The following is a 26,730-nucleotide window of genomic DNA, read 5'->3' as shown; positions in this document are numbered from 1 at the left end:
CGCGATCTGTGAGTTACTCAGTGTCCGATTGTTACCAAAACAACTTATTCAGATAAATCGAACATTTTTCTATCTAAAAATAATAAATTTGAAGAAAGAATTGGGCATTAAGTCCTTAGATTGGCCAGGAAACAGCCCAGACCTTAGTCCAAACGAGAATGTTGGGGCCTATATGGGGGCCAAAAAAAAAGAAAGCGAAAGCCCAAAACTATGGATGAGCTAAAACAAAGTATAGAAAAAATATGGATATACGATATAACAAAGAAATAATTGTGTTCCATTTACGATTTTATGCTCCATAGGGTAAAGTCTGTAATTAAGGCCAAAGGCGGCATTTCTAAGTATTAAGTTAAATTAAAAAAATATGTCTAATGTTAAATTGCCTAGATTTAAATTTTTTTTATAGTTAGTAAGGTGTTCAATTGGAAAAAAATAGTTTTTGTTGAATTTTTTCATTATTATAACTTTTATGATTTTTTTCATTAAGTTTGCCATAATAGTGAAAAGTCGCTAAAACTAGGGTGAAACCAAAAACAACATTTTTTAATATTAAAAACAAATTTAAAATAAAAATTGGTATGCACTTTTATTAACATACCATCAGTTAACTTATTAAAAAAAAAATTGAGCGAATCCGCAATCATATAATGAAACCACAGGCCCTGAAAGTTTAAAATTCGTAACCCTTAAAAGTGCGGCTTTTTTTGTGGCGCTGACTGTAACTGCGTTATTATTCTCAAAACATACCAAATTAATATACCGCAAAATACTAAACATATACCAAAAGTCATTTTTGGATGTGAGTGTCGGTCATTCGTAAAATATACTAAATTAATATACTGAAAAATTATTCAAATATATCAAAAGTAATTTTTCCTATATTTATAAAGTGGTACACTTAAAATATACCAGATTGTCAGTTATGTTTAAAAGACACCAAATTAATAGACCATAAAATACTAAAATATGCCTAGGACTATATTTGGTATATGAATATACTATATTACTCATTGAAAATATCATTATTATGTATTACAATAACTTCAAAAAATTTAATCTAAATTTTAACAAAATAAATATTAATAACCAGAAGTTACAATTTGGTTTGCAATTTCATTTTTTCACCTTTTCTCTTGTACAATTTCGATATTATTCTAAGAAAGTGTTCTAATTAATTGAGATATACTCGTATAAAGAAAAACATTTTCGCAGAAATGTTTTAATGTAATGAAATGTTATCAAAGATAATATTATTAGAAAAGTCGACTTCTAACTCCCGTATATTTGTATTTCCTTTGCTGGCAAGCATTTGTAATACTTATATCGTGTTTTTGAAAATGTTCCCTCATTTATCAGCATTAACAAAGTTTTGCCTACAATCAACAAATTAAAGAAAAAGCTGGCAAATACAAAAATAAAAGAAATTATAAAAAAAGGCGGCTGCATTTCGCATGAAATACGAGTATGGATAAGTTTTTTCACGGCCCAACGTCGAACTCATTAAATGCTGGTACAACAGCGAAGCAAAAGCATACGGGATGCAGGATCGAGGCGGGGCGAAGAGCGAAACAGCGAAAGAGCGAAAGAGGAACGACCATCACCTTCATATGGTGGACACACACACACACACACACACACGAACACAGAGACACACATGTAAAGAGGCAGTGAATACGCCCATTTGACAGATGCCGTACACCGCATGGAGCCATCAGCAGCAGACACATGAGTCGCATTTAAATACGAGCCACACACACACACACGCACACACACACACACACACACACACAGACACACACGCACACACACAGACACACAAAAGTGCCCATGGAAAAGCGAAGCGAGGAAAATGCGAAATTTTATCTACATATTGTATAAAACTGTCGCCCGCTTTTTCTGCACTCTGTTCTCGGTTCTCTGTTCTCTGTTCTGTTTTCTTTTTGCTGCTGTTGCTGCTGCTCCAGCTCTTCCCTTCTTCATGCTCTGTTGTTGCCTTTTGTGCTCACGAATCAAATTCATTGTAAATGTGCTTTAGATGTCATTCAATACACGTGCACTGAGTCGACTGCGACTTGGCGCGACTAAAACTAACAAAGTGAACACTTTGCATTGCAAATGCTAAACACACAAAATACCCTGTAAAACTCTCTGCTCTAAGTAAATTTAAGCAAATTATTTAAATGCTGCAAAAATTGCATTTGTGTCAATATTTTGAGAGTCAAGTCGAGTCGAGTCGAGTCAAGTTGACTTGAGTTGACTGACACTGGACACTGAGATGAGACGAGACGCGCTCTTGAGTGTGATTAAATTATATGGCATTATGCAGACTATATATATATATATGTATATATGTTTTTATGTGGCCAAACAACTTGGTAAAAGCCCAAACTTCTTGCGCCAACTTCAAGCTTGCCATTTGCATAAAATTTCGGTTAGTTTTTTTTTATGTTCGCCTTTTAAAAGTTGCTTATCATAATATGCAAGGCGCAGATATGCAAGTGAACTTTTTCAAGAAATGAAAAGAAAGGTAAATGCAAATTTAATGGCTTTAATTAGTTGCACTTTTGCTTGTTTTGGGTTTATTTACATGTCCACTTAATGAATAAAAAAAGAATACGATGGCGAACAAATTTTGTTTCAAAAAGAGTTAAACACAAAAATAAAATACGATGGCAAAGAAATGTAGTTTCAAAAAGAGTTAGACCAAAAAAGTCTGCAAAATGAAAAAAAAAAAATACACTTTAAACAGAATAATAAAAAAGAAAGTTAGTACAAAACAAAAGAAAATCGCATTGAACTCAACTCAACTGAACTCAACTCTGAACTCTTCAGCTGTCGCATTAGTTTGCTGCATTGATTGTTAGTTATTGCGAACAAAGAAGGAAAAAAAAAAAAAAAAAAAAGAAAATATAATCATATATGCATAATATATGCATGGGAGAGTAATTGAAATAATTCAATTTGATGCATAATTTGTAATTTGTTGCGCATTTTCCATGAGATTTGTGAGCATAAATTCTTGTTTACTTTTTCGTAGCATACTTTTTTGGGCAATTTAATCGCTTGCCTCTCGCCATAATTGTATTACACGTACGACTGTGTGTGTGTGTATGAGTGTGGCAATGCCAAGAGGGAACAGTTTTTTGAATTGCTCCATAAGGATATTGAAACTTTGATGCCGCTTCGCATCGCATCGCTCCTCTTCCCTCTCTTCCCTCTCTTCTCCGCTCGACTCTCGTTCGTCTTCTTTTTGGCTTCTTGTGGCCTTGTCGTCGAGGGAGGCATTTTGAGGCTTGAGTCTGGCTCAAATGCGCTTAGGCATGCCGAAAGTTTCGGCATTCGCTTGAAGGGCAATGCCAAGAAGTGTCAGGAAAAGGGGCAACCAAGGGGCGTGGCATTCTATGTGTATGTGTGTGTGTGTCCTAAGGCGATTTTGCGATTTTGCGCTGGCCATGCGCCTTCCTACTGTTGCTGCTGCTGCTTCGCTGGCTCTTGATAACTTTCGTTGTGGCTTAGACACAAAAATTTGTTAAAGTTAAACGAGTTGAGCGCAGAGGGGTGAGGAGAGGGGTAAATGGATTACAGTTGCTGAACCTCAGTATTGAGTGGAGATGTTGTTGGTGTAGTTGTGAGTTCTTGCACTAGTTGCTGCACTGTGAATTGCTTGCGGTAAAAAGAGAGCGAGAGAGAGAGGGAATGGGAGAGAAAGAGAGGGAGAATGAACGGCACGTGCTGTAAGCCAACAATTTTCAGCGGTTTCGACTGCAACAAATTTTGAGGTCAATTGCGGCAGCAAGTCCAAAAAAAATAGGTTGAGCACACGAGTTGCAAGTTGCAATTGCTGTTGCTGTTGCATATGTCAAAGTTTATAATTGCAGGCTCGACTCTGCGTCAATTTGTTCAGCTGGCCATTAATATGCATAATTGCAAATTGCATTCATTTGCACATTTTCATATTCTCACTTTGCGAAATTGTTGCTAATAATTGTGCAATGCATTAATTTGTCGTTCATTCGCATTGCGATTGAGAGCGTTGAGCTGTCCATTAAAATAATTAATACACCACTTCAATTATGAGTTAATCTGTATCACAATTTTAATGCTATTTTAATACAATTTTCATTTAGTTTCAACTCGTTTTTCAACACCCACTCTTTCATATTTACAGGGTATTTTATGTTTAGCATAATAATCTATGCAGAACTTTCGTAGCGTAGCTCGAATATCTCATTTCCTTTCTCATTCCGCGCATATTTTGTGGACGAAGAGCAAGAGGAGGAGGAAGAGGATGAGGGGGGCAGACGGATGTGAAGGCGTGTCCATTGTGCCCAGCACTTGGCACACTCAAGCACTCAAAAAAGCTATCAAATCTGGCTAAAAAAGCCGTAAACTTTTGCAATTGAATTTGGCTTTTCGATTTGCATAAAGGCCAAAATTGGTTTGCTTAATCTATTTAGCCTGCAAAACTGTTGTTAACATCGAGTGTCTCTCTCTCTCTCTCTCTCTCAACTAGAAAGGTTTTCTCCCTCTTTTCACTCTTTCCACTTTCTGCTCTGCGCTTTCAGCATTATCTTCTGGGCCCGCTCATTCAATCAAATGCATTGCAGATAAATAACCACGTGCCATAAAATTATAAATAATAAGCGTAATGGTTGCGTTCTAGCAAAAGCATTCTCTTGGTTCTCTTTCACTGTTTGCTTGTCACGCAATCATCGCAATCGTAAAGTGCGAAAAATAACACAAAATACTATAACTTGGTGCCAGCAAAATGTTTGAAATAAAGGCTAAGAAATGCCCTCTAAATGGTAATTAAATGTCTTTGCAAATTTACTTTTTGTTAGCGTTAAGTTATACATTGCTTATAAATGGAAATCCAACGAAAAATAAAAATATCTTGCAATAGAAAGAAAGTTCTATTAACAAACATATTGATTGTCTATTTTTTATATATAAAAATATAAATAAGATATCTAAGAAATGAGCTGTAAGTGACAATTAATATGGAACATACAATATATTTTGTAATAACATCATGTTGGAATTAAGTTATTTATTATTTTAAAGCGCTTATCAAGCAGAAAATATAAATATAAGGCTAAAGTTATTTATTATTTTTTATTTATTAGTTTTTTATTATTTTAAAGTGCAGAAAATATACATACATATAAGAATGTTTGACTGACATTTAACTTTTATTTCATATTTCACTCTAGTAATTTGTTTTCTAACATTAATGATAGAAATTTCGGACAAAAATAAATATCGAATTTTTGTGACATATTTATAATATATTTAGTTATAATACGTAAAGTAAGTCGAAGTCTGAAATCTGAGAAAAACTCTATATAACGTAAATATTTGCAAATATATGGAAAATATGCTTGAACTGACTTTAATTTTAAATTTGGTTCGCAATAAGTTAATTAATATTTTAAAGCCGAAAAATCTGGTGAATAATATGAATATAAAGGCTAAGCATTGCCTGACTCGCAGTTATTTTTATGTCTATATTTTTGTTGCAATGAATTATAAATTATTTTTAAGTGAAGTTATTTAAAGTTAATTTAGAAAATGTCCTTTTTATTGGCTTCATATTTACCATCTTATTTTTATAAGAACATTTTGCGAAGCTGTACGTTGACAGTCTATTTGTCCCTTATAACACTTGCATTAAATATAAATTTAAGGTCCGAGAACAACTTTGTAAAAGGCAAATATTTACTCTTAAATTAAAGTCAACTCCAATTACTCCATAAAAATAGAAATCTATATAATATAGTATGTGAATTTTCATTGATAGCTCGATATAAATGTTGTATATCAATTTCTATTTGAGATGAAAATTGTATTCTATATTTTCTGCAAAACATTTCATTAAAACTTTTTGCAAATGAAGTTGCTTGCGGTTTATTTACAATGTTTATTTGTGTTAAATGAGCTTGATTGAAATATGGATTTGCCTCTAATGAAATGCAAACATATGTAAAATTTATCTGTGAGTATAGAATATCATTTAAGAGAAATTATTATATAAAATATTGTTGCTATAAGTGAAAACGCAAAGTCAAATAAACAATTATTGTATTATCTCTAAATAACAGTCTATTTTTGTGACTTAAAGTTGTCAACAACAAAATGATTTAATAGTTTAATCCTAATGTATGTTAATTTTATAGACATTATTCGTTGGGGCATATTTGTAGAGTATCTGCTAGTCACACTCAGTGTTAGGCTCGAGGGCATTCGTGTTTATTTTTATAAATGCCAAATTAGCCACACATGTTTTACAGTTGTATGTGTGTGTGTGTGATTAGCACAGTGTTGCATTGGCATAACTGTGCACAGAGCAAGCTGTCTCGCTCATACACAATCTCTCTCTCTCTCTCTCTTTCTATCTCTGACCTGCTCGACAGGTGCAGCACGCAAAAGTCTGAAAGGTGAAAGCATAAAGACGCGTACATAAGCAAAGCGCGAAGCAGCCTTACATAAACATATACTATAAACGATATACATACATATATATATATATATATACTATATATACATGTATAGTATATATCTGCGTAGAAATCTATATTCATTTCAGCGTACACATTTCTAGCTTTATATACAAATTTAATGGCGCTCTTAAAAACGGACCACAACGCGAATGCTGAGCTCGAATTGGCTTTGCTACACTCCGACTTTCTGGCTCTGGCGTTGGCTTTCTCTTCTTCTTCTTCTTCTTCTTCTAATTCTTCTTCTTACTCAAGGTGTGTGCTGTGACCTGCTCCAAGGGCTGACTGACTGACTGACTGGCTGGGCTGCTGAGTGCATTTGGCCTTTTCGAAATGCTAATATACGAGCACGCTAGAGGTCAGGTGGAGATGGAGGTGGAGGTGGAGGTGGAGGCGGAGGTGCCACCGGAGAGTGACTTGGGATGCACAATAAGCGCAAGTATGCTAACTACCACGACGCAAACCACGCGTCGTATACGTTATGCCGCATGCCGCATGCCGCAGCTAATACGACTGAGCATAGTTGAAGCCTTCTTTTGCACACGTACGTCCCGCACTTTTAAGTTGAAGTTCATCTGCTTGCAATTATAACAGCTGCCACAGCTGTGCATTCTGCTCATCTTGGAGCTGACAAGTTGCCTCCTCCTCCTCCTCCACTTCCTTTATCTCCCCCTTTTAATCATGGACAATGTACGCGAAGGAGAAGCTAAAGTTTAAGTAGCTGGAGAAATGAAACGAGTTGCGCTATACAAAGTTGCTTTATTTGAAATAAATTGTAATAATACTTAGTTTGTATTGTCATATATGCAAATTAAGTATTAGAACATATTGTTTCAGTTAAAACAACTTTGTACAGCACAAATAATACTATATTGTATGCATATGCATATAACACATATATGTATAATTTGTATTTATATAATATATTTGAAAAAATAATAATATTTCACTTTATAAGCTCAGTTGCATTTTAGTTTGCAAATGGAGCTTGTGTGCATTGACTCTCTGAGAACCTATCGTTATTTTTTGTAAACTTAAAAAAAAACATTTCTATTCACTATTATATATTGTCCAAGACAACATCTTTAATGATAAAGCTCATCCTTTATATTCCCCGCACAAAATAAGAACTGTCTGTCAGTAACTTTTTAGTTATTTTTTATGAGTTTAAACATATTTTTTTTTGTTCTTTTCTTTTCTGTTATTAATTTTCAGTACATCTCCTTCAATATATTTTATAAAAGCTTCTTTCATGCATATTTTGGACAACTTAAAAACTCTGTTTACTCTAGCTTCCGTTGGGTAGCATTTGCTGTCAGAAGCCCTTTTCTTAATTGTTTTATTAGCTTTAATTGAATCTTATTCTCATACTCATACACAATAGTTTTTGTAAATTTCATATGTGCTTGTTCTAGCTTAAACCTACGTAATATACTACGTAGTTTTGACTATCGGAGACCCTTTTCTTTATTGTCAATTCCATTTAATTTGGCTGGTATTAATTTGCAGGGACACCTCCTTCAATATGGTTTATAAAAATTATTAAATTAAATTATATTCTATTTTTTGACAACTTAAAATCATTGTTAACTATAGCTACTAAATACGTTGGGTGGTATTAACTGTCAGAGACCCTTTTGTTAATTGTTTTCTTAGCTGTAATTGATTATCATTAAATTAATACCTATTCACTGTAGTCTATGGAAGTTTCATAAATATTTTAAAATACACAAAGCTCTGTTTGTTCTAGCTTCGTAACGCATAGCATAGCTTTGACTCTCAGAGACCCTTTAGCTGATTTTGAATTATAGGAAAACAACATCGCAATCATAATACTCCAATGGATGATTTCGCATATGTATATATTTTATTTCATTCAAAAAGTTTTTGTACTTTAGCTTCTACTCGGAAACATTGATTCTCAGAGACCCTTTTGTTTATTTCCAAACACAAATAAAACATATAGACCGTCATTAAAATAAAGTCTATAGCAAGAATAAGTAAAAATACATATTTGGACATACAATTAAAAATGTTTGCACTGTTTTATTTGTGTAGTGAGTAGCTCGACTAGCAGATGCCACGTGTTTGCAGTTTCCCACACTTTTTGTTGCAACAAGTTTTCCTTTGAAAAACTTTTGACAAAAGAACCTAGAAATTTATTTTATAAACAACGTTGCAAGCTCTCGACCAGCAGATACTGTGCAGTAAGCAACAAGGCAGAGTGACTATGCGGCATACCCGTTAGCCAAACACATACAGGGTAGTCGAAAAAAAAACTGAGAAAACTGCGGGTCTGAGAGCTGCCTGACGAATTGCGAGTGCTCAGCGATGAACAAAGGCGGCGCAGAAAACATGGCCTCAAAAATATTGACAGACAACAGCAGCAACAGCAACAGCAACAATAATACATAATAGCAACAGGCTGACGGGCAACAAGAAGAAGAAAATAAAAAAAAGAGAGAGAGAGAGAGGGAGCGGAGATAGGGAGAGGAGAAAGAACAACAAACAAAGATAAAGCAAATGCCTGTGGGCCAATTTTTAATGCGACAAAAATGCTAATGAATCGGAGCGAGAGAAAGAAAGAGGGAGTGAGAGAGAGAGAGAGGGGAAAGGAAGAAACAGCGAGAGCAAAAGAATCTGATGAAAAACAAATAAACAAGCGAAACAAACAAACAATCAGAGACACAGAGAGAAAACAGAGCAAAAACCGAAAGCGAATCAAGCTCAATGAAAATGAAAATGAAAATGGTAATGGAAATGGAAGTATACAAAAAAAAAAAAAGAAGAAGAAGCAAACGCCACGCATAGGGCAACGGAGGAAGGGGGTTGATGTGGCATGTGGCAGGTTCGAGTGGTAGATGGTAGGTGGTAGGTGTCTCTCGCTGCCTTGCCCCATGGGGCACAGTCATATTTCAAATTGCGAGCATTCGAGCGCAAATCGTTGCCCCAATAATACAATGAGATTCATTGGATTTGCCAATGGCCCCGAACGAAGGCGACGGCGATGGCGAGGGCCAGGACCTTGGCTCAGTGTCAGGTACCGCCGATAAAATAAATACATAAATGCCAAAAATAATCTAAAACAACAGCCAACAATTGTGCGCAAAGATGCAAAAAATACCAAAAATAAAAAAAAAATTGAAAAGAAAATATTAAATAGCTGCAAATAGTATCAAATGTTTTGATTGTTTTGCAATTTGCTTTCAAGGCCAAAGAACTCTTGTAATATAATATGGCAAATACTACCCAATATATTTGTTGGATCTATGGGGAATACTATAATACTTGGGAGTGTCTCAACAGTTGCTGGCACTGAAAAATATTGTTGCAAATTCGCTTTGATTGCTGCACTTCGACGTAACACAGAATGGGGGGAAAATTTCCAATAAATCCTACGCAAAACGGATTTAAAAAAAGAATTTTTTTTTCCCCTGAAACGATTATCAATATTTATGGCAGTAGAAATTATCGCTTGAGGCATGCTTAATATTGAACAGTTTACGCTTTTTGTTTTACGTAAATATATTTTATTTTCATATGTTCCATATCGTTTAATAATTTAATTGTTTTTTGAGTTTTTAAAGGAATTTGAATGCAAATTGCATTGACGTATTTCAGTCGCATATTTGAAGAGCTAACTGCAATTATTTGCAACCACAAGTTGCAACATTGTTGTTGCCCTTGAAAAATATTTGTTTGTTTGCTCAACAATTTTTGTACGAAAACCGCAAGAAAAGAAGAGACTATAAAAAGCAACTAAAAAAAAATTGACTAAAGGTGTGTTTTTTATTGCATGCGCGTAATTCCCAAGCAGAATTTGTTGCATGCGACACTGTTAACAGTGAAAATAACATAAACTAAAACAAATTTTAAAAAAGTAAAGGTTATTCATAAGCTATAAAGCTTAGATAAGCTTTTTCTTTTTCTTTCTTTTCTGTTTTTCGATCAAATATATAAATTTGTTTATTTCTTAGGTTGCATACGAAGTCGTTCATTTTTGCAAGCAGCAATTCCAAAACAAATCGTAGCTCAAGATAAAGTGCTAATCAAGAGTTGCATTTAAGAATCATCTCTACTTTATATAAAACAAGTAAGAAAGTTAAGTTTCTTTGGCAGATAATTTGGTATATTATATCTATGGTATATTTTCAATGTGGTACTATATAAACATACCAAATATAGAATTTGGTATATTTTTAGTATTTTTACTTTATATTAGTTTGGCATATTTTGAATTAATAACGCACTGTTGTGATTTATTCACAATTGGAAACGGGTATTTCTTAGTTGAGCACACTCGGCTGTAGCTTTCTAACTTGTTTTAATGTGGTACTATATAAATATACGAAATATAGAATTTGGTATATTTTTAGTTTTTTTACTTTATATTAGTTTGGCATATTTTGAATTAATAACGCACTGTTGTGATTTATTCACAATTGGAAACGGGTATCTCTCAGTCGACCACACTCGACTGTAGTTATTCTACTTGTTTTTACTTTAGATAGTGTCAGATAGTGCCCATATACGAGTATATCTGCAATTTTTGCCAACATTATATTATTCACTTTAAACTTTGAATTCTAGGTTAACTACACGTCGTTAAAGTTGGCTTTATTCGATTGAAAATTTGTCACAGAAATTGTAATTTATTCGAATGCCAAAGGCCTTAAATTGTGTTTATGTTAATTTGCACGTATTTGCATATTTAATGTGCTTGTAATAAGCTGAAGTGTAGGGTATGCGGTGGACGTGTATACCCCATTTTGTGAGTCAGTTTGACTTGTTGTGTTTCGTGTGGTTAAACGCAAAAGCCAAGTGATCAACGTGGCTCTAAGTGTGACTCGTTGCTGTGTTCTGAGTCAGTCTCTGTGGGTGTGTATGTGTGTGTCTGTCTGTTTGTGTGGGTGTGTGCGTGGGTGTGTGTGTGGGTGTGTGTCTGTGTCTGTGTGAATGTGCGGTAGTTTGACATATTTGCTGTAGCAATTAATGTGATGGCTTAAGGGCCATCATGGTGGTATACCGCTAGATCCGAGCATTTTGGGGTTTAATCTCACACACACACACACACACTGTAGCACACATACATGCATAAGCTCTGGGCTCAAGTAATTATGCATGCCATTTGTTCTATTGTTGTTGTTCGGTTCGTTTCGGTTTGGTTTGCTTTCGCTTAAGCTGCTGTTGTCGCTACTTGGTTATTTTTTTCGGGCATGGATAAGCGATAAGCGCAACCAGCAGACGACGCCGTCAAGACAATTCAAATGACACAGAAAACAAACATAAATAAATACTCATGAGTACAGTGAGTACACACACACACACACACACACACACACACACACACACACACACACACACACACACACACACACACACACACACACATTCGTATGCATATTTATCATTTTTTGTTGGCTGCTTTGCTTTGCTTTGCTTGGCACAAATTTTGTGTCTGCTTCTTCCGACTGACACCAAAAAGGCAATTTAAACTGCACACCTTACACCACCTCCCCCCTCCTACTACCCTCCACACCCTCACACATGCTTTTGCCTGCTCCACAAACATTGACGTTTCGCATTAGGAACCGCTGTCGTCTCCATCGTCGCTGCCGCAGGCATTACAACAATTTCACACATACAACACACAGCTAGGCGCTGCTCCTTTTTCCCCACTCTTCCCTCCTCCCATTCCCATTCCCACTCCCACTCCACACTCCACGCACTGTCAACAAGCAACAATAATAACAACAAGAGCAACAACAACTGGCAGCGCTTATCAGTGGCTACAACAATCAGCCAGCCAACAGCAAACCGAGCCCAGTTCTCAGCTCCTGTTCCCATTCCTCATTCCTCTGTCCTCTTTCCCCATTCTCCTTCCCTTTTCCCACCGCCACCCACAAAAAAGCAGTCGAGCAGCAGAATGAGAAGCCAACGACCCGAACAACCAAATGACAGCACAACACACATACACACACATACACACACACACGTTCACACAGTTCCGTTATCACTTATGAGCTGTTGCTACGCTTACTTAGACAACAGTGTCACAAAAGCTATCTAAACTTCGTTAAAATAATTGAATTCGATATCTTTCAAATGCCTCAAAAATGTGCTTAATTTCGACAGAAGTTAAATGAAGTTCGGTCACACTTTTATTTTGTATAACTTCATAAACTAAATTAAAGTTTTTTTTTTAAAAGTAACGGATTTAAAAAAAAGAATGAAACGATTATCAATATTTATGGCAGTAGAAATTATCGCTTGAGGCATGCTTAATAATACTGTGCATTATTTACGCTTTTTGTTTTATATATTTTTAATATATCTTATTTTTATATTTCTATGTTGCTTAATAATTAATTTGCTTGTTTGAGTTTTTAAAGGAATTTTAATGCAAATTGCATTGACGTATTTCAGTCGCATATTTGAAGAGCTAACTGCAATTATTTGCAACCACAAGTTGCAACATTGTTGTTGCCCTTGAAAAATATTTGTTTGTTTGCTCAACAATTTTTGTACGAAAACCGCAAGAAAAGAAGAGACTATAAAAAGCAACTTAAAAATAGTTGACTAAAGGTGTGTTTTTTATTGCATGTGCGTAATTCCCTATTTACAGTGAAAACAAGTAAGAAAGCTATAAAAATGGTATATTTGGTATATCGATATAGTACCGCATTGAAAATATACCATAGACGGCACAATATACCAGATTGTCAGCCAAAGCAACTAAGACCCCTAGTAAGTTTGCGTTTTTGCCCATTCAAAAATATTTCTTTAATAACTTCGACAATTTTTATCTGATCGCAATCAATTACGCTTGTTATTCGATTTTATTGATTTGCGGGGCGGTAGTGGGCGTGGAAAAAATTTGAAACAACTTTAATCTACGTGCAAACATAACAAATGCTGTCGAAAAAAAAATATTGCTCTATCTCTTAAAGTCTCTGAGATCTAGGTGTTCATATGGACAGACGGACATAACTAGATCGTCTCGGCTGTTGACGCTGATCAAGAATATATATACTTTATATGGTCGGAGATGCCTCCTTCTATCTGTTACATACATTTCCTACCGGTTTCGTTTTATAAGTGAGACTGTGAAGTTTCAGTTACTAACGTAAGCTAAGAAATGTTTAATTAAGTAGCGGATTCTTGGAATGCTACCCTACGAATGTTCATCTGGGCACACTGTCAATAAGTCTCGATAGTTCAATATAATACTTTTTGAAATTAGAGTCTTTATTTAAGTTCTGCAACTGAGCTACTATTAAAGATACTTTGCGGTACATCAATTGAACTCTGAATTAATCCAATAAGAGTGACATTAAATTGAACTCTGAGTTAAACAAATAAGACTGATATTAAATACTCATTTTCGAATTAAAAATAAAATGATGAGCAAATTGAACATCGTTTGAAATTAATTCAAATTTTGTTGCCATCTCATAAAGATTGTTTTGAATTTCCTGAGAAGTTTATACTTTCAAAGAATTGAAATACTTTTGGTTGTACTGTGCACCACAGTGCGCGCGAAAATTTATATGCAACTTTGTTTTAGTCTAGAATTTAGTTGTTGTTGGTTCGGCTGATGTTGTTTTTTGTTGTTGTCAGCTCTAGTTTTGTGTAGTTTCTCCACTCTTGTTAGACTTTAGATTGTTTGCGAATGAATTTTGTCGTGTGCTTTTTTTGTTTTGTCTGTCGTGTTCTACGTATGTATTGTATGTACAATATCAAGTATACGACGATATGGCAATAGGCGTGCCAGAGTGGGCGTTGGGTGTGGGTGTTTGTATGTGTGGGCGTGGTCATTGGGCCTGCAAAGCCTACGACAACATCGACAAGTTTGTGCTCATTTTTATTGGCAAGCGACTTGCCAGAAAATTATGGCCTGCTTTCTTTAAGTGTAGGTGCGTGAATGTGAGAGTAAGAGTGTGTGTGTGTATGTGTGAGTGTGAGTACTTGTACTAATGAGACAATTTTCACTAGTTTCGCCCGTCTGTGTGTGTTGACTTAAATTTGATCCCTAATGAACTGTCGGGACTCCATCTGACTTGTTGCTGCTTTGTGGCTGCCCCCAAAGGGCCGAAAGCATAGCTCATGAGTGTATTCGTTGCGTGGTGTGAGTGTATTCATCTCCTTCAGCTGTCACATTAGCGCGCCTTTATTGTGCTTGTCTCGTTGTCGTTGCTGTTGTTGCAAGCGTTTCAATTAGTGTTTGGCAAACTAACATACAACAACGAAGCCCCGCAGAAAAAGGCCCACAATAAGGGCAAGAGTCACGCCCCCGTCCACGCCCCCTTCCACGCCCCACCTCGAGGCGGCGTGGCAACCAAATGAGTGCCTGTCCATATTTATATGAATATTTAAGCTCAACTCCACTTTCACTCCCCATTTCCTGCACCGTCAATGCTGAGACTGCTTTTTATGTCCCTTTTTTATACCCTGCAAAAAGCCATCAAACGTTACGTCGCCACCACTATAAACTCTTCACAAAGTAAACGCAATTTGTATTAAAAAACCAAAAAAAAACACCAATATTTTCGCAAGTTTTCATATCGTAAAAACGCGTGTGAAAACTTCTCATTTCCACTGTCAGCATATAAGCTATTATTCCACAGCCAGTAAAAAGGTTTTCGGCAATAAAAAAAAGTGTTTGGGGAAATATGCAGGGTATCTGCACGTTGTGCTTTGGCATTTCATATGCTAACTTTTTGCTCGAGTCCTTTTTGCTTAACTAAGCAAATATAAAAGTACCTAAAACTGTTGTCAGGTAATGGAATTGCCGCTGGGAGTTGCCGATTAGAAGCCACTGTATGAGGCAATGTCTGACCAGACCTTTCTTCTTCTCGACAGCTTTAATGTGAAGTAATTCGACTCTCTTTAAAGTTGCTCCCGAAAAAAAAAGAATGTTGCAGGCAACAAAGCAACAATCGCTCCCCAGAGAACTGAAAGGTCGAAGGTCTTGGGAACTGGGTTGAAAAACTATTTTGGTAGCTATTAAATGACTATTGAAATGTATATAAATAAAATTTATTGAAATTTGACACTCTTATGTTTCAGTAATGCGAAGATATCCTTAAAGTTATCCGCAAATATTGGAGGAATTGAATAATAAATGTTGAGGTTATTGAAATTTGCAAATAGAATTTTGTTTTTTGAAAAGATATAAGAGACGAAGAAATAATGAAAGTTGCGGCTATTAAAATACTATTTAAAATACTTATTTTTTTTTAAATAACTTTAAAGTTGTTTTGAAAATTATGTTCGAATTGGAGAAAATTAGTAATAGAAGGTGAAAATAATAATTAATTATTATTAATTATTGAAAATAGATATCATTATGTATATACAAGTAAATTTGTTAATAATACCTATTCAAATTTGACAATATAATAATTTGAAAACATCTCTTAAATTGTCTTCAAAAGGTTATAGGTAATGAAGAAGTAGTAAGCTATGTTTAAAATATATACATTAATTTATAATAATAATATTATAATGATGCTAAAAATTCGTTTAAGCTGTTCTTCAAAAGTTTGGCATGGCTTGTAAACTTTTTATTTTAAACTACTCAATGTGAAATATATGAATAAATTGTATTAATATTTATGATCCTTAGCATGTTTCTTGTTGAAAAAGTGTTGTAATAAAATAGTTTGAAACTTGCAATAAAAATATTATAAAGATGTATAACATATATTAAAGGTTGCTCTTAAAATCTTGAGGGTATTTATAGTAAGAAGCAATCGCTTCCTTGCAACTGTTTTTGCTGTAATTAACTTAACATTGAAATATATATGATGAATATTTATTAAAGTTTGCAATAGTAATCTTGTAATCATGAAATAAAATTATTATGTTCTCAAACAAGTTATCTTTGCCGTTCAACTGTGTTAGTTATGATTCATCAAGAAAAATAAAGTTTCGGCCTCATTCCTTAGACATTTGATTGTCGCATAAGATATTGAGTTTCTTATGCGACAATAAAATATGTTGTCACATATTTATTGCATACTTAACGCAAAGATTATGTATAATTTAATGACATTGAAACGAACGAAATCGTAAATCGAACTATTCAAGCACTGAAAGCAAAACGATTCTTGATTGATAATTCATCAAGTTGTTTTGTTCACAAGGTGTTTGTGTTGTAATCGGAATCGTTAATTGGATAACTTGGCTCGCTTCAGCTTGACTCGCCAACAACGTTTAGCTGTTAACGCTTTTCTGTTGTGGCCAATTGAGATAGAAGAGAGAGAGAGACAGAGAGAAAGAGAGAGTGAATCGTGGTGTTAATCTGCATAGCCCGAAGAGATAGTCACAAATGTGTATTTATACGCCATTGACTGCGCGATTACTCATGAGAGAGATAAAAACTTGCCTAGCTAATGGTCACAATGAGCTAAAGAAACTGTTAACAGAAAGGAGCAAAAGAGAGGGGGAGAGGGAGAGAAAGAGTGTGGGTCACATTTAATAGGTTGCAAGATAAAAAGATGACACAGCAGTGCTCTCTCAATGCATTATACGACATTACCAAGGGACTTGAATATATGGATATAGAAAGTATATGGCATGAATAATCTGTTCGAGAGGCGCTGCAAGAGCTGAGCTTGCCTTTTTTTATAGTATTTTTACGGAATTAGCGTTTGACATTTTTTTAAGGCTGCAGCGAATTCCCAAGCATCAAATAAAAGATCAACAGATAAAGAGGAGGAAATAAATCACAGAATTGAACAATAGAACATAAAGAATAATGGCAATAAAATGCATTCATTATAAAATTCATAAAAAAGAAAGAAGAAATTGTTAGGAAACTAAATTACGATAAACAATTATAAATATCTTTTACCAAATATCTAAAAAATTAACAATGAAAAACTGAATGTGTAATTAGTAAATGCAAAATTCTTTGTATACTTTATAAATATTGTAACAAATAATATTTGAAAATACCAAACTAGAAGAAATTTATTAGTAACTAAAGCGACACAATAACATCAAAAGAATAAAATGTTTATATAATATATGTAAAAGAAATACATTTATAGAAAATATAGAAAAATAAAACAAAAATGCAAATAAATTGTAAAACATTACGATTTCAATGAGTAAAAAAGGCAAAACAACTGAAATTAATGTAAATAAACATAAAAGAAATACAATTAAAAAGTAAATAAATAAATAAAATAATTCAAACTAAATAAAAACAAAACAATTCTTTAAAAGAGAACAAAATGTTAAATTAATATCAAGGAAAATAAAAAAAAAGCTTAAAAAAAGTTAAAATAATGTTAAAAGATTTAAATGTTAATAACTTAGAAAACATTAAATTATTAAAAAGAGAAGAGAGAAAAACAAATTCTAAAGAATTAGATATAACTAAACTTTAAAAAGAGAAAATTGCTAATATTATATAAAAGGAATGAAATATATATAATATATAATTTTCAAGAAATTCAACTATTGAAAAAAGAGGAAATACTTAAAAATAATATCAAAAGAATTATATTTTGTGTTAATAAATTTGAAGGAAATGTAACTATTTTTGAAAAAAGATAAAAATAATATCAGAAGAATGAAATGTAAATAAATTGTGAAATTATAAACTATTTAAAAGAGAGAAAAGAGGTAATTCGGTATAACAAAAAAGATAAATCAAATTCAACTTAAAACAGAGAAAAAGGCTAAAAGAATGCATGAAATGCAACTGTTTAAAAGTGATGAAAAGGTAAAAATACTATCAAAATAATTAAATGGAAATAAAGGAAAAAAAAAACAATCTAGAGGAGAGCAAAGGTAAAAGCTTTAACAAAAAGAATCGTCAGCCATAATACCTTAGATCAATTAAATTCGAACCCACACAATCACACACATAATATATCAAAATATATGCCGATCAATTAGCTGAAATGCAAGGTTGTCCCAGACAGAGAGAAAGAGAGATAAACAAACATTTTGCACACACAGATATTTCGCTTGTCAACTCGAGCGGAAAAAAAGAAATCCCCGAAACAAAACCCCCGCTTTGAATTCTGGAGGCACATTTGCATGAGAGCGGCAAATGCAACAAATGCCAATGCCAATGCCAATGAAAATGCTTATGATGACGATGACGATAATCGGAGCAAACATAATGAGGCACTGTGACAATGGGGTGTTAATGATTATTTTTGATGAGTAATAGCTAAAGTCGACAATGAGCTATAGCCAAAGCCAATGCCAAAGCCACAATGCCAATGCCAATGACGATGGTAATGAATGCTCTTCGATGCTCTTTGGCGTCGCTTATCCTTATCATCATCATCATCAGCATTATCATCATTATCATCATCGTCAAGCCAAAGCTAAACAAAACAAATTCTATAAGTATTTTATCACATTATCGATTGCGATTACTGTTTGGCATATCAGTAAATAAATTAAATGTAAAAGATGAGCAATGCATCAACATAAAAACAACAACAGAAAAAAAGCAAAACAGATGTGAATAGAGAGATACACTAACGTAAAAGAAAGAGGAGAGAGCAAACGGATTGAATGGAAAACAAAACCTGATTGTATTCTCGCTTCTATCAATAAAAGGGTATTCAAAGCTGGCAGCTCATCGATGGAGTTGATAGAGTCGTTAAATGGGCAACCGTTTTAGTTGAGCTCTGTGACCAACGATTCATATTGCGGTGGCAAAGCAATAACGGGCCTAACAATAAATCAACCGACAAACACTCACTCACATCCACATTCACATTCATTCACACTGAATACGCAGGTGGGAAAAAGAGCGAGAACAAAATGGGAAATAAGTAAAAGTTTGCACATCAAATGTGTTGTTTGCTGAGTCACACGCTTCGTATACACAACGTGGCGAACAGGCAAAAGATCCAACGCACACACACACACACATACTCACACACACTCTTACAACCATATCGCGGGTGCTGCGTACAATTATTCATTGAATTAATTATGACAAGCGATGAGTTCATTTACGATCAATGTTGATTACAAACACATTAATCGTATCGTTGTGCGCTCCACGTGCGATTGCGATTGCGATTGCCACAACGAATGCGATTCAATGCGATGCGATGCGATGCGATGCGATGCGGTCGGTAGCCAACGCTAGAGATACAGCTATAGCTACACCTACAGCTAGAGCCATGACCAGGCTGCTCGCCTTATCTAACAGTTCCGGCTAAACAGACACTCGATAACAGACTAATACGCTTCAAGAAAATAGCACAACATTATGCGCAAATAGTTAAAGCGAGGCAGCGAAATACTGCCAGAAGAATTGACAAATAAAAAAGCAAGTCTCGCAAATTTTGCTTCAAGAAAATAGCACAACATATTGTGCCAAAAGAATAGTCAAAATAGAGGCTGCGATATGCTGACAGAAGAATCGTCAAATGAAAGCAAAAGTTTCTAAATTTTGCTCCAAGAAAATATGGCTGAAGCGAAACTGTGAAATACTGTCAGAAGAATTGTTAAATAAAAGAGAAATTTTATAAATTAAGCTTCGCAAAATAATAGTTAAAACGAGGCAATGAAATAGCGCCAGAAGAATCGTCAAATAAAAAACCAAGTTTCATAAATTTATGAAACTAGTTTCATACTTTTTTCTAGTTTCACAAATTTTTTAAGCTATGAAAATAATGGAGAAAAGTTTATGAAGAATGGATGTGGAGTTCAACTAATAATGCATTTCTTTAAGTTCAGCTTATTAAAATTATATATTCTCATATATTTTTGTTATAGATTAATTTAAGTGGAGAATTCGCACTATCTATATAATAGTGTCTTAAACATCACTGCAACTAAATTTGATAGCCTTAAAAGTATGTCAAAGACATAGCAATTTAAGTTACTGAAAGAAATCCAAACTTTAACAAATACTTTATAAATATAGTTGCATTTTTTTTTATTATTGAATATTCTTAATTTGCTTTCAATAAGTTTCTTAAAACGTGCTTTATAAAAGCAAATGCCAAGTTTATTTTTTACCATAACATAAGTAACATTTTCAATCTAATAAATAATGGTTTATTTTACTAGAAAATGACACCAAAATAGAGCAAACATTTCACCGAAAATATTGTTATTATTTTATAAGAAAATATGTTTCATTATTGCAGTATTATTATTATTATTTTATATATATATTTTACAATTTTACTATAATTATTTTTTGTATTATTTGATAAGTAAATATTTTTTACAATTGCATTGTTTTTTTTTTAATATTTTTTATTATAAATATAATTACAGTAATATTATTTTGTTATTTATCAATAAATACGTTTGCAGTATTATAATTTTTTGAATATTTAAAAAGCACATATATTCTAAGATTGCAGTATTGTTATTTAATATTTATTTTATGTGCAAATGAAGTTTTCACTTGCTGTATCTTTTATTTTTACTTTTTTTCTGTTTTAAACATATTTATGTATTATTCCACACAACTTTTTCGAGTGCTCATAAATGGTTAGCCCGAGGTAAAGCGAATATCATTTAAATTCATTGTCGAAACGATTGAGTTAAGAATATATATATGTGTGTACATATATACAAATATATTCATAACTTTGCTTTTGGCCCTGCAAGTTTTTCAATACGCAAAGTTTGAATACATTTCACAAGTGCCAAACAAGTTGGAAAGTTTCAAGCATTTAAAGTATTTTTCAAAAAATATTACAAATGTTCTTGTTTGTTTATCACTTTATAAAGTTCAAAAGTTTGATGCATATTTATAATTTTATATACCTGTATTTATGCCTTTTTGTTTTATTTCACTTCGTTCAAAAGTGTTCGGCGCGCAAAAATTTTGAATTAATTTCGAATGTTTGTATTTACGTTTTGAAGTTATTTTCTTCTTTTGCTGTCGTTTGATTTCGATACGAATTTCTCTCGCTTGAGTACACTTCCAGTACAAAAAAAAAACAACAACAGTGGACCGATTTTTGGAATTACAATTAGCGAACAATTGGAACAATAAAAAAAATATGAACAAAAATCAAGAGCAACACGGAAATTGGCGATAATGCGTTGAAAACGTTGTCTGAATGCGTCTGTGTGTGTGTGTGTGTTTTGGTTGTGATTTATTTGGTCGCTGCGAGACGAATCGAGTCGAATTTGAGTTGTCGTGAGTTGCCTTTGCAGCAGCAGCTAACAACACGCTGCTTCAAGTTCCCGGGAAAAACTAAACTGTTGTTACACTTGATGCATGCCTTCAACCAGCAGCAGCAGCAGCAGCAACAGCAACAGCAGCAGCAATAGCAGCAGCAATAGCAGCAACAGTGGCACGACGATTACACTCGACTCGCAGTCTCGCGCCGCACGATTGCCGAAGCCCGAAAACTTTGCTCCGTTTGGCAAAAAGTGAACGAGCAGCAGCAGCACGCCAAAAAGGTGCGCAAAGGGTATACGCAAAGCGTTCGAGAGAGAGAGAGAGAGAGAGAGAGAGAGTAAGTGAGTGAGAGAGAGAGAGGGAAGAGTGTCAGCGCCACAAGTGCATGCCCCATGTCCCCTCTCCCTTCCCGCTTGCCGCTTGCCGCATCGCCCGCTGCCCAAAACAGAAATGAAACCAAATTCAAATGGCAGCTGGCAGCAGGCAGCCAGACCGACAGCTGTGACCAAACCAAACCAAACCAAACCAAACCAGGCTGGGGAAATGCTTGCTACAACTCAGAAGAGCTTTTTCCACTACGCTGTCGCAGTCGCCGTCGCAGTCGCAGTTGACGCTGCTGAATGACTCGCACAGCAGCAGCATAAAAGTATGCAAAGCTTTTTTGCTTGGCCAAAGCTTTCGTTGTGTGCGTGCAGATGCAACAGCTTCTCAATACAATTTACACACTCTGCACTCCCACCCACTCCACACTCCACATACACATACACGCACACACACACACACACACGCAGAGGAGTGTGTACATATGTACATGAGGTGGGTTGATTCAACAGTTGAAATACGAGCAACAATTAATTCGACATTTCATTTATTAATAACACTTTTTATGGAGAGGAAAACGGATTCAGTTTCAATATAATGTAACATAGAAAAATATGAAATATTATTTATTTTGTATTTAGAGTTTCAGCTTCTTTTTCATTAAAAACCAAAAACAAAAACAATTAATTAATGGAATTCATATCTAATAAATTGTAGGCTAGATGAATCTGCTTTCATTTATTAACATTGTGAATTCTTATGCAAAGAAATTAAAATTTTGATTCAAATTAATTAAGTAAAGAAAAAGTTGCCATAATATTTATTTTGTATAAGAAACAAAAAAAAAACAATCTAATGATTGAAATCGTAGCTAATAAATTGAAAATCATTTCGGTAGAACTTAAAGTTAATCTTTTTCATTAATTTCATTTTCTAAGAATCTGAGAAGAACATTTGCTCACAGACAATTCAAGAAATAACACCTCATGTTTAAATTAACTAAGAACATTCAATTTTTTTACATTAAGGAATTTATTAACATCAATATTTGATAACATGAAGATTCTGTGTCATTAATTTTCCAAAAACACCACCCAAATGAAATTGAAATGCAAGTAATTATGTTGTAAATTTGGATTTTGAAATACGTTTCAAAACAACTATACATTACAGTACTCAATTGTTTTTTGACATCATGGCGTATGTGTAATATATTGAGCTTAGTTTACTGAATATTACTTGACTACATTTATAGGAAGACATTAAAATATGTTAAATTAAGTAGGTGTTTACTATAATAAATTCACGTAAAAGGATATTATGAATAAAGAATTAATATACATTTATAATTGCTTGTGACAACATTACGTATGTGTAACATATTGAACTTAGTTCACTGAATAGTATTTGATAATTATTTGGAAAGTATTTATAAGAATAATCATTACATACAATACATTTCATTCACATGAAAAGAAAATTTGTAAATTTCCAGCATAAAAAAAACATATTGATTGTGACAGCATTGCGTATACGTAATATATGAAAGCATATATATTTTATAAATATTACTTGAATGTTATTTTAATTGTCAAGATTAAAGAGATCTCACTTTTAAATTATTATATTCAATTTCAATTTGAATAAAATTTCATTTCAAATGAAAAGTTTGTGGGGAATTCAAAATTTAAAAAATACAAAAATTGCAATTCAAATAAAAAATAAAGTGTTTTAATTGAATTTTTCCCCATAATCAACTAAACCTTGCTGCTTGCTGGCAACAATGCGTATGTGTAATATCTGTGGATTAAGTGTGAATATCTTATACATTGAATACCCGAAAAAGAAAATGGGCTGGAATTCAAGTAAATGGACTTTTTTTATAAGTTTGCAAATGCAAGTTTTCTTATTACTGCTGCCAATAACCTTGGGGCTGACAACACTGCGTATGTGTAATATCTTGAGCTCACATATATTGTTTATATTCTAAAGATTATTTCAATACCATTGTTGAGAGTAACAAAATCTTACAGTTAAGAGGATAGATTACTATTTGAATAGAGATTTAGTATTTAAATTGTTGTTGCAATTGAAATAATAAAATAATAATCTTGTAAATTTCGGAATGGAAGTTCTCCCCTCATAAGCAATCATACGTCTTGAGCTTACATTTATGAAATATTCTTTGAAGGCTAAGTTGCAATTCTAGTAAATGATTAAATAATAATTGAAAATTCGCATAAATTGCAACGAATTATTTGATAATTCTTGCTATTGAAGTTTCCCCTCTATAAACAACAGCTGCTGCTGCTGTCAATTGTTTGGGGACGAACGACACTGCGTATGTGTAATGTCTGAAGATTAAGTTTGAATATTTCTTACAATTAATATTACAAAAAAACAACAAAAAAATGTGTTGGAACTCAAATAAATTTTGGGGTGAACGTTTTCTTATTGCTGCTTCCTAATAATCTAGGAGCTCAAAACACTGCGTATGCGTAATATCTCGAACTTACATTCATATATCGAAGACTTAATCTTATAAATAATAATTTAAATTCGCCTAATAAAACGAATTATTTTGTAAATATCCTCTATAAACAACTGCTGTTGCTGCTGTGAATTGTGTGGGGACAGACAACACTGCGTATGTGTAATATCTTGAGCTAAGCTTGTGCTCTCTCTCTCTCTCTCTATCTCTCTGGGGGGAAAGTACTTGCAGTAAATACAACTGTGAAGCTGCCCGTGTCTCAGCACGTGCACAATATGTGAATGACGAGGGGCGTGGCAGCCATTGAAATTAAAAAAGAGAAAATTTGCTGCATTATGTGGCGAATGTGAAAAGACTTAAATCCCCTTTTTGTCAGCAGTTGTGATTCATAGTATTTTGCAATATAGTGCAAACTAATCTAACAGACTTGCTCCTAAGGCTTTAAGCGTGGATCTTGCGGCCTTAGTTGGCCAGCTAATGAATCGCAATGAGAATACAAAGTTGCCCAGCGCAGATCAGACACACAAAATTGCAGCAAGCAACTGCAAGGTCAAGGTCGTAGCTACAGAGATGGGTTGTGTTATATGAGGGAAGAGTGCAGTCCTTGAGCTAAGGGAGAGGCTGAGCAGGACAGTTGTTGCTAAATCTATACAGGAAATACAAAATATTCATAGTATTTTGCAACATAGTGCAATCTAATCTAACAGGCTTGCTTCTAAGGCTTTAAGCGTGGCTCTTTTGGGCTGCCAGCGAATGGTAAATGAATCGCAATGAGAATACAAGGTTGCCCAGCACAGATCAGACACATAAAATTGCAACTGCCACAATGTGAATGGTCAAGGTCGTAACTATATAAGCTGAGATGTAGTTGGGTTGTGTTATATGAGTGCAGTCCTTGATCCAAGGAAGAGACTGAGCAGGTTAGTTGCTAGTATTTAAAGTGATGGTGCTTAGTCTGTAAATCAAAATGGTAAATATTGAAGTGAGCGATTTTATTTGAATTTAAGCTTTAAAAGAATTTATTTAATTCATTAAAAAGGTTAGATATAATTAAAATTAACACTCACTTATATCGGCTGTTAAAGAGACTTAAATCTCCTTTTTGTCAGCAGTTGTGATTCATAGTATTTTGCAATATAGTGCAAGCCAATCTAACAGGCTTTAAACGAAGATCTTGCGGGTTTAGTCTACCCTCTAATGAATCGCAATGAGAATACAAGGTTGCCCAGCACAGATCAGATTAGATATAATTAAAATTAGCACTCACTTATATCGGCTGTTAAAGAGACTTAAATCTCCTTTTTGTCAGCAGTTGTGATTCATAGTATTTTGCAATATAGTGCAAACTAATCTAAGGCTGATGTCAAAGTGCGCGCGAGAAGCGATGCGAGAAGCGATGAGCAAAGCGAGAAGATGTCAGAGTGAGAGCTTTGCGAGAGCGAGCTACATTGTTCTATTTTTCAGTTATTAATATGATGGTGATGGATTCGGACGAAGATTATTTTGCTTCAAGTGCAACACTTAACTTTGTTTAAAAAAAAAAAGTGGCGTCCACCCGCTTAACTGCAGTAGAAACGAAAAAGGAGAGTTCAAAAATTTATATAATGACTTGAGAAACCACCCAGAAAAGTTTTTTAACTATTCAAGCATGTCTATTTCGACTTTTGACTATATATTAAATAAAATTAGTAGTCAGCTGGAGAAGCGTTGGCCAAATGTTGAAAATAAGCGGTAATTAAATCACAGAATGCAACAAAACAATCGTACGCTCTGAGAGAGTTGAAGCGATAAAGCAGGTTGCAAACTGCTCTCTCGCTTTCTCGCTTGAACTCGCAACTCGCTTCGCTCTCACTCTGACATCTTTCGAGCGATTGCATATAAAAAAGGTTGCAGTGGTTTATCGCTCGTTCTCGCCCAATATTATCGCATCGCTTCTCGCTCGCACTCTGACATCAGCCTAACAGGCTTGCTCCTAAGGCTTTAAGCGAAGATCTTGCGGGTTTAGTCTACCCTTTAATGAATTGCAATGAGAATACAAGGTTGCCCAGCACAGATCAGACACACAAAATTGCAGTAAGCAACTGCCACAATGTGAATGGTCAAGGTCGTAACTATATAAGCTGAGATGTAGTTGGGTTGTGTTATATGAGTGCAGAGTGTAGTCCTTGAGCCAAGGAAGAGACTGAGCAGGTTAGTTGCTGAGCTGGTTTACAGTTTATAATTGCAGTGGCATAAATCTTTTTAATTAGCTGATAAACAGGTCGTATACGCGATTAGGTTGCACT

The 26,730-nt window shown here is 34.2% G+C and overlaps 1 protein-coding gene across 3 annotated transcripts in view; it reads right to left on the bottom strand.

Annotated features, from left to right (window-relative positions):
- The window catches only part of LOC132796077 (ras-related protein Rap-2b), a 62,969-nt gene extending 41,260 nt beyond the window's left edge, over nucleotides 1-21,709 (bottom strand). For all 3 annotated transcript variants that reach the window (XM_060807111.1, XM_060807113.1, XM_060807112.1), the window contains exon 1: nucleotides 21,270-21,709. The gene's annotated coding sequence lies outside the window, so the exon portion shown is untranslated. The remainder of the gene's footprint in view (nucleotides 1-21,269) is intronic.
- Nucleotides 21,710-26,730: the final 5,021 nt, after the last annotated feature.

Source organism: Drosophila nasuta, chromosome X (assembly GCF_023558535.2).
Source record: "Drosophila nasuta strain 15112-1781.00 chromosome X, ASM2355853v1, whole genome shotgun sequence".
Taxonomy (NCBI): Eukaryota; Metazoa; Arthropoda; class Insecta; order Diptera; family Drosophilidae; genus Drosophila; species Drosophila nasuta.
Note: the sequence above shows the minus strand (reverse complement) of the source record. Positions and strands in the feature narration are given on the sequence as shown.